We start from the raw sequence: 18,080 nt of genomic DNA on the forward strand, positions 1-18,080 counted from the left end.
CTAACGCTAACACGGCTTGTAGTGTGTGCTTAAGTTTGTAAATTTCAGATTCGCCCTATTCACCCCCCTCTAGGCGACTATCAATTGGTATCAGAGCCCGGTGCTTCATTAGAGCCTAACTGCTCGAAGTGATGTCGGGAGCATCCGCCAAGAGGGAGATCGGGACCGACGACAAATCCGCAAGCTCGGGGAGAACGCACTCAAGGGAGTCCGCCCACAAGCACAAGGAGGAATCCTCTTCCTCCATCAAGTCCCAACGGAAGGGTGACAAGAAGAAAAAGATGAAGAAGGTGGTCTACTACGAGACCGACTCTTCGTCACCCTCCACCTCCGGCTCGGAATCGGCATCCGCAACTTCTAAGCGCCATGAGCGCAAGAAGTATAGTAAGATGCCCCTTCGCTATCCTCGTATTTCAAAACACACTCCATTACTTTCCGTTCCATTAGGCAAACCACCTATGCTTGAAGGTGAAGATTATTCTATGTGGAGTGATAAAATGAGGCATCACCTAACCTCACTCCACAAAAGCATATGGGATATTGTTGAGTATGGAGTGCAGGTACCAAAGAAGGGAGACAAGGATTACGACTCGGAGGAGGTCGAACAAATCCAACACTTCAACTCCCAAGCCACTACTATACTCCTCGCCTCTCTAAGTCGAGAGGAGTATAATAAGGTGCAAGGGTTGAAGAGCGCAAAGGAAATTTGGGACGTGCTCAAGACCACGCACGAAGGAGACGAGGTGACCAAGATCACCAAGCGGGAGACGATCGAGGGGGAGCTTGGTCGCTTCATGCTTCACCAAGGGGAGGAGCCACAAGCGATGTACAACCGGCTCAAGACCTTGGTGAACCAAGTGCGCAACCTCGGGAGCACTAAATGGGATGACCATGAAATGGTCAAGGTTATTCTTAGATCACTCGTTTTCCTTAACCCTACGCAAGTTCAATTGATTCGTGGTGATCCTAGATACACACTAATGTCTCCCGAGGAAGTGATAGGTAAATTTGTGAGCTTTGAACTAATGATCAAAGGCTCCAAGAAAATCATTGAGCAAGGAGCCACCTCAACACCCGAGGTGCAACCCGTCGCATTCAAGGCGACGGAAGAAGAAAAGAAGGATTCTACACCAAGAAGAATTCCCATCGACACCTCCAAGCTCGATAACGAGGAAATGGCGCTCATCATCAAGAGCTTTTGCCAAATCCTCAAGCAAAGGAGGGGGAAGGACTACAAGCACCGCTCCAAGAAAGTTTGCTACAAGTGTGGTAAGCCCGGTCATTTTATTGCAAAATGTCCATTATCAAGTGATAGTGACAGGGGCGACGACAAGAAGGGAAAGAGAAGAGAAAAGAAGAGGTACTACAAGAAGAAGGGTGGCGATGCCCATGTATGCCGCGCGTGGGACTCCAACGAGAGCTCCACTGACTCCTCCTCCGACGAGGACGCCACAAACATCATCGTCACCAAGGGCCTTCTCTTCCCCAACGTCGGCCACAAATGCCTCATGGCAAAGGATGGCAAAAGGAAGAAGGTAAAATCAAAATCCTCCACTAAGTATGCAACTTCTAGTGATGAGGATAATTTTAGTGATGATGAGGATAATTTGCTCACCCTTTTTGCTAACTTAAACATACAACAAAAGGAAAAATTAAATGAATTGATTAGTGCTATTCATGAGAAGGATGAACTCTTGGATAGCCAAGAGGACTTCCTAATTAAAGAAAACAAAAAGCATATTAAAGTTAAAAATGCTTATGCACTAGAGGTAGAAAAATGTGAAAAATTATCTAGTGAGCTGAGCACTCACTACAGCAATCCAAAGCATCCCCGTCAACTACCTTAATTCCCGTCGGCCTACGCGCGGGCCGACGAGAATTAATTAATCCCCGTCGGCCAGAATAGGCCGACGGGGATTAATTAATTCCCGTCGGCCAGTCAACGTAGCCGACAAGGATTAATTAACTCCCGTCGGCCCGCGTACAGCCGACGGCGATTAAATAACTCCCGTCGGCCGCGCCGCCAGGCCGACGGGAGTTATTCGAAATAACCACCGTCGTGGACCTTTCTTCTTCCTTTCTGTTTCTTTCACCACTCTAGCTCTACGCCGTGCCCGCGCCCGCCCGCACGCCGCCGGTCCGACATCGCCGCCCCGCCGCCGTTCCGACGCCGCCGCCCCTCCGCCGTCCCGCCACCCACGGCCGTGCCCCGCGCCCACGGCCGCCACCCCGCTCCCACGGCCGCCGGTCCCACGCCTCGCCCCGCGCCCACGGCCGCCGAGCCCACGGCCGCCGCCCCCGCCCGGGCGCCCGACGACCGCCGCCGAACGCCATCGCCCAACGTCGTCGCCCGCCCAACGCCGTCACCCACCGCCGTCCACGGTAGCCGCGGCTTCCCCACATCGACGTCGTCCACCGACGTCGTCCACACAAAGCAAGCGAGGTATATTATATATATTGTAATGTTTTATTTTCGTCGGTTTTTTATGGCCGACGGGAGTTAACTGTTATGTGATTAAATTTTGTTTAAATTTGTTAATTAACAGTGTTAGTAGTCTTCATATTTTTAATTTTATGTTGCAAATATAAAATGTGTTGTTTAATGTTATTAGTTAATGAATTGGATGATATGTTATGTATATATATAGATGTATGTGTGACGTTTATGTTATGTATATATATATATATATATATATATATATATATAGTTTAACTACTTATCTATAGATGTATGTGTGACGTTTATAAACATGAATGTCTCACACACGCAATTCTTACTCGTACACACAACCGCAATAATGGGTGATAGACGTGATTGGATGTATGAAGGTTTCAAGAAGGGTGGGTGTCACACAAGTGAATGGTTTGCCAAGACGCAGATGTTTCTGGACCATGTAGCTGCTTTGTCACAAATAGATAATGTTAGGTGTCCATGCAATAAATGTCGAAATATGACGAGCCACACCAAGAGGCAGGTCACACTACACCTGTGCTCGCATGGTTTTGTGCCAGGCTATAAGGTCTGGTATCTCCACGGGGAGTCACGCCTTGAACGAGCAGCAGAAGTAGAAGTTGATGACGGTGAAGATGATGTTGATAGGATGGACCAGATGCTTGAGGATCTGCAGCCTGAACTGGCACCAGATCATCATGATTCACCTACACCGGAAGTTCAGAAGTTCTACGACCTACTTAAAGCGTCAGAAGAGCCTCTTCACGGGCACACTGACGTGATCGTACTCGAATTCGTGACCCGGCTGATGTCAATCAAGTCCAAGTTTGCATTCTCAATTAATTGTTACAAGGAGCTTGTGGATTTGATTAGCGAGGTTCTTCCTACGGGTCACAAGATGCCCAAATACATGTACCAGTCCAAGAAATTGCTTGAAGGTCTTGGTATGGAGTATGAGAAGATTGATGTTTACCAAGACAATTGTATGTTTTTTTGGAAGGAACATGGCAGAGAACATAAATGCTTAAAATGTGGGAAGTCGAGGTACGTGGAGCTTGTAAATGAAGATGGGGAGAAGGTGGTGACAAAGGTTGCACATAAACATCTTCGGTACATGCCTCTCACTCCTAGAGTGAAACGTTTGTTTCTCTCGAGGAAGGCCGCTATGCACATGAGGTGGCATAAAGATTGTACGGACAGACAAGACGGGTTAATGGTGCACCCGTCAGATGGTGATGCATGGAAGGCTCTTGACAAATTTGATCCAGATTTTGCCAGCGATGCAAGAAACGTTCGTATCGGCTTGGCAACTAATGGTTTCACGCCGTTCAATATGACCGCTGCGTCGTATTCATGTTGGCCTGTCATTGCCATACCGTACAACCTTCCACCTGCTCTTTGCATGAAATATGAGTTTATGTTCCTATGTCTTGTTATACCTGGGCCTGAGCATCCTGGCGTACGCCTCAATGTGATGCTTCAACCACTGATTGAAGAGTTAAAGAAGCTATGGCAAGGTGTGGAAGCCTATGACTGCTTCAAGAAGCAGAAATTCAATCTTCGTGTTGCATATCTATTCTCGGTTCATGATTTTATGGCGTATGGTATTTTCTCTGGATGGAGCGTGCATGGTAGATTGACGTGTCCTTATTGTGCTAAGGATACAGATTGTTTTTGTCTTAGTGCTGGTGGCAAGATATGTTACTTTGATTGCTATAGATGTTTTCTACCCTTCAATCACCCCTTCAGAAGGCAGAGAAAGGAATTTAGGAAGGGCACCATCGTCACGAAGGGACCGCCCAAGCGACGTAGTGGGATAGAAATTACAGAAGAGCATATGAAACTTGTCCTAGACGAGAGTGGGAAAAGGTATCAAGGTTTTGGTGAGGAGCATAACTGGACTCACATATGTGGCTTGTGGGAGCTTCCTTATGCTAAGTCATTGATTTTGATGCACAACATCGACGTCATGCATCAAGAGAGTAACTTTTGCCAAGCCCTCATAAATACATGCATGGATTTCCCTGATAAAACGAAAGACAATGACAAGGCATGCATGGACTTAGCAGTGATATGTGATCGTCCAACCCAAGTGCTTAGAGAAAACGGAGGCAAACCAAAAGCTGACTATTGTCTGAAATCTAAGCAACGGAAAAAAGTGATGAAGTGGATGAAGGATATTAAATTCCCCGATGGTTATGCCGCTGGTTTTAGAAGATCTGTGAACTTGAAGACAATGAAGATGAATGGACTGAAGAGCCATGACTTCCACATAATTATGGAGAGGCTCATGCCTGTAATGTTTCGTGGGTACATTTCCGAAGCTATGTGGAAAACGTAGCTGAAGTTAGCTATTTCTACAGATAGTTGTGTGCTAAAGAAATCAGAAGAGATGTGATGGAACAGCTGGAGAAAGAGGCACCAGTGCTTTTGTGCAAATTGGAAAAAAAATATTTCCACTGGGTTTCTTCAATCCTATGCATCATCTCTTTATACATCTTCCATATGAGGCTAAGGTCGGTGGTCCTGTTCAGTATAGGTGGATGTTTCATATAGAAAGAGCTTTAAAGAAGCTTAGAGCAATGGTGGGCAATAAGGCAAGAGTTGAAGGATGTATTGCGGAACAATTTAAACTTAAGGAGGTAGCACACTTCACAAGTTGTTACTTTGCAGAAGAACATAATGTATTTGCTCGAAAGAAAAGGTACCATGATGATGAACGAGAGATGCCTCCTTGTAGTGATCTTTCGATTTTTCAGACAAACGGCAAAGTCGTTGGTCCACCCAAGGCATATCACCTCAGTATGGAAGAACGGAAGTCTGCTTTACTGTACATGTTCACGAATATGCCTGAGGTGAAGAAATATTTTGTGTAAGACTTATTTTCTTAAACTGTTCATATGTGAATTAGTTTATGTTATCAAATATCTCATGTCATACAATAATATTTGACAGCGAGTTTGATGAACAAAACATGAGGTGTCTCGGTAGACCAACAGCGAGAGACATAGACAAATTGCGACGCGATGGTATGCATGGGCGACCTAATTTCATTATGTGGCTTCGGGACCGTGTAAGTCTTAATTATGTGGCTTCGAGAGCTAATTTCAGTTAACTAATATTACAGAATTTGCTAATGCTTTGTGGCATAATTGATAGTTTGGGGAGGAAATGAATTTGAATGATGACTTACGTCAGTTATCTATTGGAAGCGTAACTGCCAAAAGCTATGGACGTTACGACGTCAATGGATATCGCTTTCGTTCAAGCATTTTCGAATCAAGTCATCCTATGGCCGCCACTCAAAATAGTGGAGTCGTTACTAGGGCAACCGACATGGAAGGACACGAAGCCTGCTATTACGGGAAAATCAAAAATATAATCGAGATTACATTTGCTGGAAATAAGCCTTTAGCGCTAGTTTTCTTTGAGTGTAAATGGTATGACCCGAAGTATTATAGGACCGAATTTGGGATGACACAGATCCAACCGGAAAAATTGCTTCAAGGACATGACATGTATATCCTTGCCCATCAAGCAGACCAAGTTTATTTCTCGACATATCCATGCAAAAAGTTGTCTAAATGGAGAGTTGTGTACAATGTAAATCCCCGCGAACGCCTATACACTCCTGGTGAGGATGAATATCAAATTGGTCACCTTGAGCAGGTTGATGAGGTGTTTCAAGAAGAAGAGTTGCCAGCTAGTTTTCATATTGATCCTGCATCGGCATTAGATTCACTAGTTGCAGACGTTAACGACTTAACTTTTCCCGAGAGACGGAGAAGACAACCTGGGAGAAAAGTTACATGGCGACCTCTGCATAGAAGAGAACAAATAGATCCTGATTTTGATGATATTTAACAAGTAAAGTTGTTTTGTTATTTCATTTGTTTCTATTTTTAAGTATTATGTCATTTTTGATGCACTAATGAATACTTTCTTATTTTTTATGCAGGATGCCGCCAAAATCAAAGAAGTCAGTGAAGGGGCTGTTCAAGGGCCTGGGTCTTTTTCAGGGCAGTTCTTCTAGCAGCAGCAGACGTCGAGAGCTGTTGAGCGCGATACATGGAGATGAGGTAACATATCTTGTACAAATAAATTTGTTTACATATTTACAAATAAATCTTGAGTTGTATGTACCAGGATGAGCAGCACACTGAGGAGCAGCACATTGAGGAGGAGCAGCACAATGAGGAGGTGGAGCACAATGAGGAGGTGGAGCACGTGACATGGGACCAGGCCACACAGCATCACCAGCCATGGGACCAATGGGACCACCAGAGAGAGCAGCAACAGGCGTGGGACCAGTGGGGCCAACAGGGCGAACCGGCTGACAACCCGATGGATGATGGCTCGGGAGGCTCTTCAGCGACACGCACACGTCGCTCAAGAAAAAGCCACTCAGTAAAGCCTCGTCACACGATAGAGCGAGAGGCTTATAGGACTTTAATCATGCCACATGGAGATCGGTGAGTGTAATATATTAACTTATCTCATATAACTATTATGTCTATTGTTAATGTTTTTGTGTAATGCAGGAATTGGGAGGACATGTCCTTTGACGGCAAGGGACACCACACTCAGGTTAACCTTACATTGGGTTCTCTTTGCCGCCTTCACTACCCTGGTATAGTGAAGGTGTCAAACGGTGATACCGAGGATGATGTGCTCGTCAGTACCTGGGACGAGTACAAGTTTAAAAAGGAACGAAACCACACCGACAGACAGGGACTTGTGTGTAATGACTTTTGGGTATGAATTCTTTATTATTTTTGTTATGTTTATTAATATTGTAAATCTATGACTTATACCATTGTATTTGTATTCTTTATGTTGTAGCTTCGATATCGGTTGCCTGATGGAGAAGATTACATGGGGCACGCTGAATGTGTCTTCCAAAACAATGCAAAGAAGCTGGTGAAGGATGCCATATACTATGCGAGAATTCAGGCTACAAACCTGTATTTTCAAAAGCATCCAGAAGAAGCAGGCCCCTTGAATAAAAAGGAAGGGTCCTCAAAGATATATTTGACTGAGGATCAATATCGTGAGGTTAGTATTCAATTTATTTTACCCTTTATATTGATTGTTGTGATTGATATAATATGTAACATTGTGTGTGCAGGTGATGGTTCCATGGATGGCGCCCGTGCCTGATGCGTACTATGCTTGGTGTCGATATTGGGCTTCCGAAGGCTTCCAGAAAGCGTCAGCGCATCACAGACAATGTCGAGGAACCAATCCTAACCACAAGTTTGGCGGTGACGACATGATACGAAAAGCTAAAATAATGGTAAGTTTGATCTAGCTATGTCGATCAGCAAATAGTACGATTTCTTATGAATGTTTTTTGTTTATACAGGAAGCTACGAGTGGCCAAAAGCCTAGTGACATTGAGGTCTACCATGAGGGCCACAAAGGACCAGACCCGAACAACCCTGACCAGCTCTACAGCCAGACAACCACGGATCGCTTGGTGAGTTTTGGCTCAAAAGTTCAAATGTTCAAAGTATATAAATTCCTGCATTTGTAAGGTTGTGAATGATGTATAGGCGGCATATGGGGAGGAGATGGTTCGTCGCCATGGCCCTGACTTTGACTGGCGCCATGAATCAGTGGATCCCTCGGTGGTGTACGCAAGTGGTGGTGGCAAAGCGCATGGACGGTAAGCTCTAACTTATGAAATTATATGGTTGACACTAAATTGATTATGCAGTAATCACATTTTTTGAATCACTTATAGATACGCACTCTTCGACGGATTCATTGGCTCGTCGTCGGTGAGATCTCAGAGGATGGGTTCATCTTCCCGTAGCTCATGCTCTCGTCGACCGAACGAGCAGGAGTTGGAGATTATGAGGATGCGTGAAGAGATGAGACAACAACGTGAATTTATGGAGGCTTGCAATGCACATAACCAAGCGATGTATCAAGTGAGTACACATAATCCGAACTCTAAATTATTATATTTCAATACAACATCTTCAGTAGTAACACATATGTGTTTAACAGTTAATGCAGCAACAGGGCATGGCAACAAATTTTCCACCGCCACCACAATGGAGCCAATTTGCAAACACACCAGTTCCACCACCACAGTTCAACACCCCTCCGACACATATACCTGCACCTGGAGATAGGGTACGTTTGATAACTCTCCATTAATTTATACACATGTATACTTTTTGATATTTGCATTTAACATGTTGATATTTGCTAACTTGCATAGGTTACGCCTGAAGCGGGTGGTAGTGGGTCTGATCCAGCAGTAGGGACTGGATTTGTTGACTCGCTCTTCGCGTTCCCTCCTCCTGGTGGTGGTGGCGGCAGTGGTCAAAGCTCTAACCACCCAAGTGGTGGTTATCTCTAAACACTTGAACTTATGTTTGAAATGTCGTACTCGTTGGTGGGTGTTATGTTTCAATACTATGTCGTACTCGTTGGTGGATGTTGGTGGATGTTATGTTTCAATACTATGTCGTACTCGTTGGTGGATGTTTTAATTATAAATGCATGTGTTTATGTCTAAATGCATGTGTTTATGTCTAAATGCATGTGTTTGTGGATGTCGTATCTCTAAATGCATGTGTTTGTAATGTGGCTGTTATCTGTGATTTATGTTATGTGTGATATATGTTATGTGTGCAGAAATAGTGACCTAATTTAGTGCTGTTTTTGTAGCAGTATAGGGTAATTCTCGTCGGCCCAGTTAATTCCCGTCGGCTATGGTCGAACCGACGGGAATTAATTAATAACGCTCATCGGCCCAGTTAATTCCCGTCGGCCACGTAGGGCCGACGGGAATTAATTCATAACTCCCGTCGGCCTGGGGAACCGATGGGAATTAATAAATGACGCCCGTCGGCCAGCAAAACCGACGTGAGTTAGCCTTAATTCCCGTCGGCCAATAACTAGCCAACGAGAATTAATTATTTCCGTCAGCCGCCGACGGGGATAAACTTATCCCCGACAAGGGACGCCTGGCGGCTGACAACCGACGGGAATAAGCCCTAAACCGACGGGAATTACTTATTCCCGTCGGTTTAGGGCTTATTCTCGTCGGTTTCTGGCCGACTGGAATTAAGTGCTTTCCTGTAGTGACTTGCCATGATATTATTTCCAACCTTAGGAATGAAAATGCCAAATTAATTGCTAAGGTTGAAACATCAAGTGTTTGTGATGATTCAACTAACAATCTTAGAAATGACAATGCTAGTTCAATTGCTAAGATTGAAAAATTGAATGCCTCTCTTGCTAGCCTTAGAAATGAGAATGAAAAACTAATTGCTAAGGCTAAGGAATTAGATGTTTGCAATGTTTCCATTTCCAATCTTAGAGATGAAAATGTCATATTACATGCTAAGATTGTTGAATTAAATTCTTGCAAACTCTCTACATCTACCGTTGAGCATGTTACTATTTGCACTAGATGTAGAGACATTAATGTTGATGCTATTCATGATCACCTAGCTTTAATTAAGAAACAAAATGATCACATAGCTCAACTTAGTGCTAAGATTGATGAACATAACTTAGAAAATGAAAAATTTAAATTTGCTAGAAGCATGCTTTATAGTGGGAGACGCCCTGGTATTAAGGATGGCATTGGCTTCCAACAGGGAGACAGTGTCAAGCTTAATGCCCCTCCTAAAAGATTATCTAACTTTGTTAAAGGCAAGACTCCCATGCCTCAGGATAACGAGGGTTACATTTTATACCCTGTCGGTTATCCCGAGCACAAAATTAGGAGAATTCACTCTAGGAAGTCTCACTCAGGCTCTAATCATGCTTTTATGTATAAGAGTGAGGCATCTAGTTCTAGGCAATCAACCCGTGCTAAATTGCCTAAGAAGAAAACTCCTATTGCATCAAATAATCATAACATTTCATTCAAGACTTTTGATGCATCTTATGTGCTAACTAACAAATCGGGCAAAGTAGTTGCCAAATATGTTGGGGCCAAACACAAGGGCTCAAAGACTTGTGTTTGGGTACCCAAGATGCTTGTTTCTAATGTGAAAGGACCCAAGACCGTTTGGGTACCTAAGAACAAGGCCTAAACTTGTTTTGTAGGTTTATGCATCCGGGGGCACAAGTTGGATCATCGATAGCGGGTGCACGAACCACATGACAGGGGAGAAGAAGATGTTCTCCTCCTACGAGAAAAACCAAGATCCCCAAAGAGCTATCACATTCGGGGATGGAAATCAAGGTTTGGTCAAAGGATTGGGTAAAATTGCTATATAACCTGACCATTCTATTTCCAATGTTTTTCTTGTAGATTCTTTAGATTACAATTTGCTTTCTGTTTCTCAATTATGCAAAATGGGCTACAACTGTCTTTTTACGAATATATGTGTTACTGTCTTTAGAAGAAGTGATGATTCAGTAGCATTTAAGGGAGTGTTAGAGGGCCAGCTATACTTAGTAGATTTTGATAGAGCTGAACTCGACACTTGCTTAATTGCTAAGACTAACATGGGTTGGCTCTGGCACCGCCGACTAACCCATGTTGGGATGAAGAATCTTCATAAGCTTCTAAAGGGAGAGCACATTTTGGGACTGACAAATGTTCATTTTGAGAAAGACAGGGTTTGTAGCGTATGTCAAGCAGGGAAGCAAGTTGGTATTCATCATCCACACAAGAACATCATGACGACCGACAGGCCGCTTGAGCTACTCCACATGGATCTATTCGGCCCGATCGCTTACATAAGCATCGGCGGGAGTAAGTATTGTCTTGTAATTGTGGATGATTATTCTCGCTTCACTTGGGTGTTCTTTTTGCAGGAAAAATCTCAAACCCAAGATACCTTAAAAGGATTCTTGAGACGGGCTCAAAATGAGTTCGGCTTAAGGATTAAGAAAATTAGAAGCGACAATGGAATGGAGTTCAAGAACTCTCAAATTAAAGGCTTCCTTGAGGAGGAGGGCATCAAGCATGAGTTCTCCTCTCCCTACATGCCACAACAAAATGGTGTAGTGGAGAGGAAGAATAGAACTTTATTGGACATGGCAAGGACCATGCTTGATGAGTACAAGACTTCGGATCGGTTTTGGGCCGAGGCGGTCAACACCGCTTGCTACGCCATCAACCGGTTATATCTTCACCGAATCCTCAAGAAGACATCTTATGAACTCCTAACCGATAAAAAGCCCAATATTTCATATTTTAGAGTCTTTGGTAGCAAATGCTTTATTCTTGTTAAAAGAGGTAGAAAATTTAAATTTGCTCCTAAGGCTGTAGAAGGCTTTTTACTTGGTTATGATTCAAACACAAGGGCATATAGAGTCTTTAACAAGTCCACTGGACTAGTTGAAGTTTCTTATGACATTGTGTTTGATGAGACTAACGGCTCTCAAGTAGAGCAAGTTGATCTTGATGAGCTAGATGATGAAAAGGCTCCATGCGTCGCACTAAGGAACATGCCCATTGGGGATGTGTGTCCTAAGGAATCCGAAGAGCCTCCACATACACAAGATCAACCATCTTCCTCCATGCAAGCATCTCCACCAACCCAAGATGAGGATCAAGCTCAAGATGATGAAGATGAAGATCAAGAGGAGCCACCTCAAGAGGAGGATAATGATCAAGGGGTAGATGCTAATGATCAAGATAAGGAAGATGATGAGGGTCCAAGACCGCCACACCCAAGAGTCCATCAAGCAATCCAACGAGATCACCCCGTGAACACCATCCTCGGTGACATTCATAAGGGGGTAACCACTCGATCTCGTGTTGCTCATTTTTGTGAACATTACTCTTTTGTTTCCTCTATTGAGCCTCACAGGGTAGAGGAAGCACTTCAAGATTCGGATTGGGTGTTGGCAATGCAAGAGGAACTCAACAACTTCACGAGGAATGAGGTATGGCATTTAGTTCCACGTCCTAACCAAAATGTTGTAGGAACCAAGTGGGTCTTCCGCAACAAACAAGATGAGCATGGTGTGGTGACAAGGAACAAAGCCCGACTTGTGGCCAAGGGGTATTCACAAGTCGAAGGTTTGGATTTCGGTGAAACCTATGCACCCGTAGCTAGGCTTGAGTCAATTCGCATTTTACTTGCCTATGCTACTTACCATGGCTTTAAGCTTTACCAAATGGACATGAAAAGTGCCTTCCTCAATGGACCAATCAAGGAAGAGGTCTATGTTGAGCAACCTCCCGGCTTTGAAGATAGTAAGTACCCTAACCATGTCTATAAACTCTCTAAGGCGCTTTATGGGCTCAAGCAAGCCCCAAGAGCATGGTATGAATGCCTAAGAGATTTTCTTATCGCTAATGGCTTCAAAGTCAGAAAAGCCGATCCTACTCTCTTTACTAAAACACTTGCAAATGATTTGTTTGTATGCCAAATCTATGTTGATGATATCATATTTGGGCCTACTAACGAATCTACATGTGAAGAGTTTAGTAGGATCATGACTCAAAAATTCGAGATGTCTATGATGGGGGAGTTGAAGTATTTCTTAGGATTTCAAGTGAAGCAACTCCAAGAGGGCACCTTCATTAGCTAAACGAAGTACATTCAAGACATTCTTGCAAAGTTTGGGATGAAGGATGCTAAGCCCATCAAGACACCCATGGGAACTAATAGGCATCTCGACCTCAACATGGGAGGTAAATCCGTAGATCAAAAGGTATACCGGTCGATGATAGGTTCTTTACTCTATTTATGTGCTTCACGACCGGATATTATGCTTTCCGTATGCATGTGTGCAAGATTCCAAGCCGATCATAAGGAAGTTCACCTTAGGGCCATAAAACGAATCTTGAGATATTTAGTTTATACTCCTAAGTTTGGCCTTTGGTACCCCAGGGGATCCACATTTGACTTAATTGGTTATTCCGATGCTGATTGGGCAGGGTGCAAAATTAATAGAAAGAGCACATCAGGGACTTGCCAGTTCTTGGGAAGATCTCTGGTGACTTGGGCTTCAAAGAAGCAAAATTCTGTCGCTCTTTTTACCGCCGAAGCCGAGTACATTGTCGCAGGCCATTGTTGCGTGCAATTGCTTTGGATGAGGCAAACCCTTAGGGACTATGGTTACAAATTAACCAAAGTTCCTCTTCTATGTGATAATGAGAGTGCAATCCGCATGGCGGATAATCCCGTTGAGCATAGCCGCACTAAACACATAGCCATTCGGTATCACTTCTTAAGGGATCACCAACAAAAGGGGGATATCGAGATTGCATATGTTAACACCAAAGAACAATTAGCCGATATCTTTACCAAGCCATTAGATGAGCAAACTTTTACCAAACTTAGGCATGAGCTAAATATTCTTGATTCTAGGAATTTTGATTGATATTTTGCACACATAGCTCATTTCTATACCTTTGATCGTTTCTCTTTCATGTGCTATGACTAATGTATTTTCAAGTGAATATTATGCTAAGTCATAGATTGAAAGGGGAAATGGGATCTTCGGCAAAGACAAGGCGTCCACTCCACTCCATCGAATTATTCATCCGTCGCCGTCGCTCCACATCGCTCTCCACTTTGGTATAATCTTCACTCATATGTTATTTACCATGGGGAGAGAAAGTAAAAAGGGCTTATATTTCACTCACAAGTATCCGTTTTTGGCGATTCATGCCAAAGGGGGAGAAAGTATTAGCCCAAAGCAAAAGGACCGCACCACCACCACCACTAATTTAAAAAATTTAGTCTTTCAAGTTTGTGTTAAGAAAAGTGTTTTTCAAATTGGTATCTTATTTTGATACAATTTCAAAATTAGTATGACCCCTTTCAAAATTAATATCTAAAACCCTCTTGAATACTAAGAGGAGGATTTTATTGAGGGGGAGTTTTGTTTAGTCAAAGGAAAAACATTTGAAACAGGGGGAGAAAATTTCAAATCTTGAAAATGTTTCTCAAAATCTTATTCATTTACCTTTGACTATTTGCAAAAAGACTTTGAAAAGAATTTCCAAAAGAGTTTGCAAAAACAAAACATGTGGTGAAAGCATGGTCCAAAAATTTAAATATGAAGAAAGCCATCCATGCATATCTAGTAGAAATGATTATTGGTTTCATTCCAAGCAACCTTTCCACTTACATTATGCAAACTAGTTCAATTCTGCTCTTTTATATTTGCTTTGGTTTGTGTTGGCATCAATCACCAAAAAGGGGGAGATTGAAAGGGAAATAGGCTTACACCTTTTTTCCTAATGGATTTTGGTGATTGAATTAACCAACACAAATAATTGAACTAACTAGTTTGCTCCAGATTATAAGTTTTACAGGTGCCAAAGGTTCACAACAAACCAATAAAAAGACCAAGAAAGGGTTCAAACAAAGAGAGCAAAAGGCAACCGAAGTGTGCCCTGGTCTGGCGCACCGGACTGTCCGGTGTGCCACCGGACTGTGTCCGGTGCACCAGGGAATCCAACTCCAAACTACTCACCTTCAGGAATTCTGGGAGCCACTCCGCTATAATTCACCGGACTGCCCGGTGTAGCATCGGACTGTCCGGTGTGCCAGCGGAGTAACGGCTACTACAGCGCCAACGGTCGTCTGCAACAGCAGTTAATGCGCTACAGTGCGCACAGAAGTCAGAGCAGAGCCAGAAGGTGCACTGGACAGTGAACAGTGACTGTCCGGTGCACCATCGGACTGTCCGGTGACCCAGATGTCAGAAGCTCCAACGGTCAGAATCCAACGGGCGGGTGATGTGGCTGGCGCACCGGACAGTGTCTGGTGCGCCATGCGATAGCAGCCCTCACCAACGGTTCTTTTGGTGGTTGGGGCTATAAATACCCCCAACCACCACACTTCAATGCATCCAAGTTTTCAGCCTTCTAACACCTTACAAGAGCTATAACATTCAATACAAGACACAATCAAAGAGATCAAATCCTCTCCCAAGTCCAAAGATCATTCCAATCAAATAGTGGCTAGTGAGAGAGAGACTTGTGTTCATTTGAGCTCTTGCGCTTGGATTGCTTTTTTTCTTCATTCTTTCTTGATTCCAACTCAATTGTAACCAAGGCAAGAGACACCAATTGTGTGGTGGTCCTTGTGGGGACTTAGTGTCTCGTTTGATTGAGAAGAGAAGCTCACTCGGTCTAAGTGACCGTTTGAGAGAGGGAAAGGGTTGAAAGAGACCCGGTCATTGTGACCACCTCAACGGGAGTAGGTTTGCAAGAACCAAACCTCGGTAAAACAAATCACCGTGTCATCCGCCTTATTTGCTTGTGATTTGTTTTTCGCCCTCTCTTTCAGACTCGCATTTAATTCTAACGCTAACCCGGCTTGTAGTGTGTGCTTAAGTTTGTAAATTTCAGATTCGCCCTATTCACCCCCTCTAGGCGACTATCAGTCTTCACCTGCAACTCCTTAGGACTCCACCAACTGACTGTTATCTATGCGAGTTCAAACATACATTCCACAAATTTAATACAAAAGAACAGTACACCATACAATAGAATGTAATAAATAAACAGACGTTCGACATAGGGGCTCACACCTACGACTAAGCGAGAAAGAGAAGGTAATGGTCGAGGCTACGGTCAACGAGCGATCACGTCACACGATTATAAATTAAAATACTCGTCTAAACAGAACAATATTAATTTGGCAATTGAGCTAAGCATAGGATACAGTCATGTTCCGTATTTAATCATCATAAGCAGATCAAAGTAGAATTAAAAAGATTGTCACGCGGCGAAACGCGCGACACAACACTTAAATTGAATTAAGACATAAACGATTCGTCACGCGACGGAGCGCGCAACGAGACATTTGCATCAATTATGAAAATAATGTCACACGTTGCGCGACGAAACGCACGACGACATACGTCATCTAAACTGAATTTAAAACGAAAACGTCGCACAACTGGACGCGCGACACCACACATTAATAGAATCTGAAATCAAACTAATTCGCTGTGCGGCAAAGCGCGCGACACAGCATGCTAAATAACCAAAATTAATCCAACTCGTCGCGCGACGAAGCGCACAACACACCACATTAATAAATCTGAATTTAAACTCATTCGTCGCGCGACGAAGCGCGCGACGCAGTACGTTCATTAAACTAAATTCAAAACTAATTAAACTGGAATTCGATCACCGCGCGTGCCGCTGGAACACGCTAGGCAAGCCGTGAGGGTCCGCGCTGCCGGGGAGGGGGGCAGGGGCGCGCCGCGGGGGGAGCAGGGGCCGCGCCGCCGGGGGAGCAGGGGCGCGCCGCGGGGGAAGGGGCCGAGGTCGCGCGCCGTGGGGGAGCAGGGGCCGTGCCGCCGGGGGAAGCAGGGGCCGCCGTGGGGGGAGCATGGGCCGCGCCACGGGGGAGCAGGGGCCGCCGTGGGGGGCAGGGCTGCGCAGGGGGAGGGGGCCGAGGCCGCGCCATGGGGGAGCAGGGGCGCGCCACCGGGGGGACGAGGCCGCGCAGGGGTGCGCGCAGGGGGAAACAGGGGGCGCACAAGGAAGAAGAAAGGGGAGGGGGAGAAGAGAGAGAGGGAGAGGGGAGGGGAGCTCACCTCGGGGTCCAATCCGGCGATCACCATCTCCAAAATCTAGGGCACCACGGGGGAGAGAGAGAGGTGGAGGAGAGGAAGTTGCTGCGCGGGAAAATGAAATGAGAGAAAGGGAGAGAAAGGAGGGGGGCGCACGGGGGAGGGGCAGGGCGCTAGGGGCACGCGGGCTAGAGCGGGCCGGGCTGGGCTGGGCCGCACCGCGGGTCAAAATCCCGCGGCACGCACAACCACAGATCGGTATCCAATTCACGAAATGAAAACCGAAACGAGACTAGGCGAACACGCGATTAAGCACGATATCAGACAACAGAAATATGATTCGGCATGATGCAACACCCATGTCAACTTAGGTTTTGTTTACACACGATACGGACACCAGTCGCTATACTGCTTTGAATTTGGGAAGGAGCGAAACGGGAAGAGAAAATAGAGTAACACCTGAATTTGGTGAGTAAAAGAAGAAAAAATTCTACCCCAAATTCAGGGTATTATACAGGCCGTATGTAGGCACGCCTCGAGATTGACCCAAGGGGACCCGCCACTCACTACGGCGCAAGGCATTAGCTGCAGAACTCTATCTCTCATGTAAAGATCGCCCTTGAAGTATAAAAGGGAGTCTCTCTTGTCCCTCTCCTAGATCGGGCAATGGTCTGGGAGTTAGGGAGAAAGTGGCTTGCAAGTGCTGCGGTCGGTGTAGGGTTTAAACATGTCATTAGGCAAAATAAATAGTCGACCCACTAACGAAGTTTTTTTTTTCAATTTTCTAAAACTTCTTTGAATTTTAGTTTGAATTCAGACGTGTATTTTGAAATTTGGTTTCAATGGTAATTCTTAGAATAATCCATACTATTTGCAAGAAAATTACCATAAAAAATTGTTAAAATTTACAAAATCTCTCAAATTCGAATTTCAAAACTGGTACAATATCCGAGCCGACCAATAAGCTGGATTTATCGAACGGTTTCACGACCCTTGCCTGTATGTATTGCCTTGATTTATGTCGTTTCAGAGTTGGGTTTGCTCACAACTCAGGAGTCGCGTTCCACGTTACATTTGTTTGGTTATATTTGTATTCAAATTAATTACAGTAGAATGTGTCAAAAAATAGTTATTTTTGTACTCTAACTCATTCTAA

The sequence above is a fragment of the Zea mays genome, chromosome 5 (genome assembly GCF_902167145.1).
Source record: "Zea mays cultivar B73 chromosome 5, Zm-B73-REFERENCE-NAM-5.0, whole genome shotgun sequence".
Classification (NCBI taxonomy): Eukaryota; Viridiplantae; Streptophyta; class Magnoliopsida; order Poales; family Poaceae; genus Zea; species Zea mays.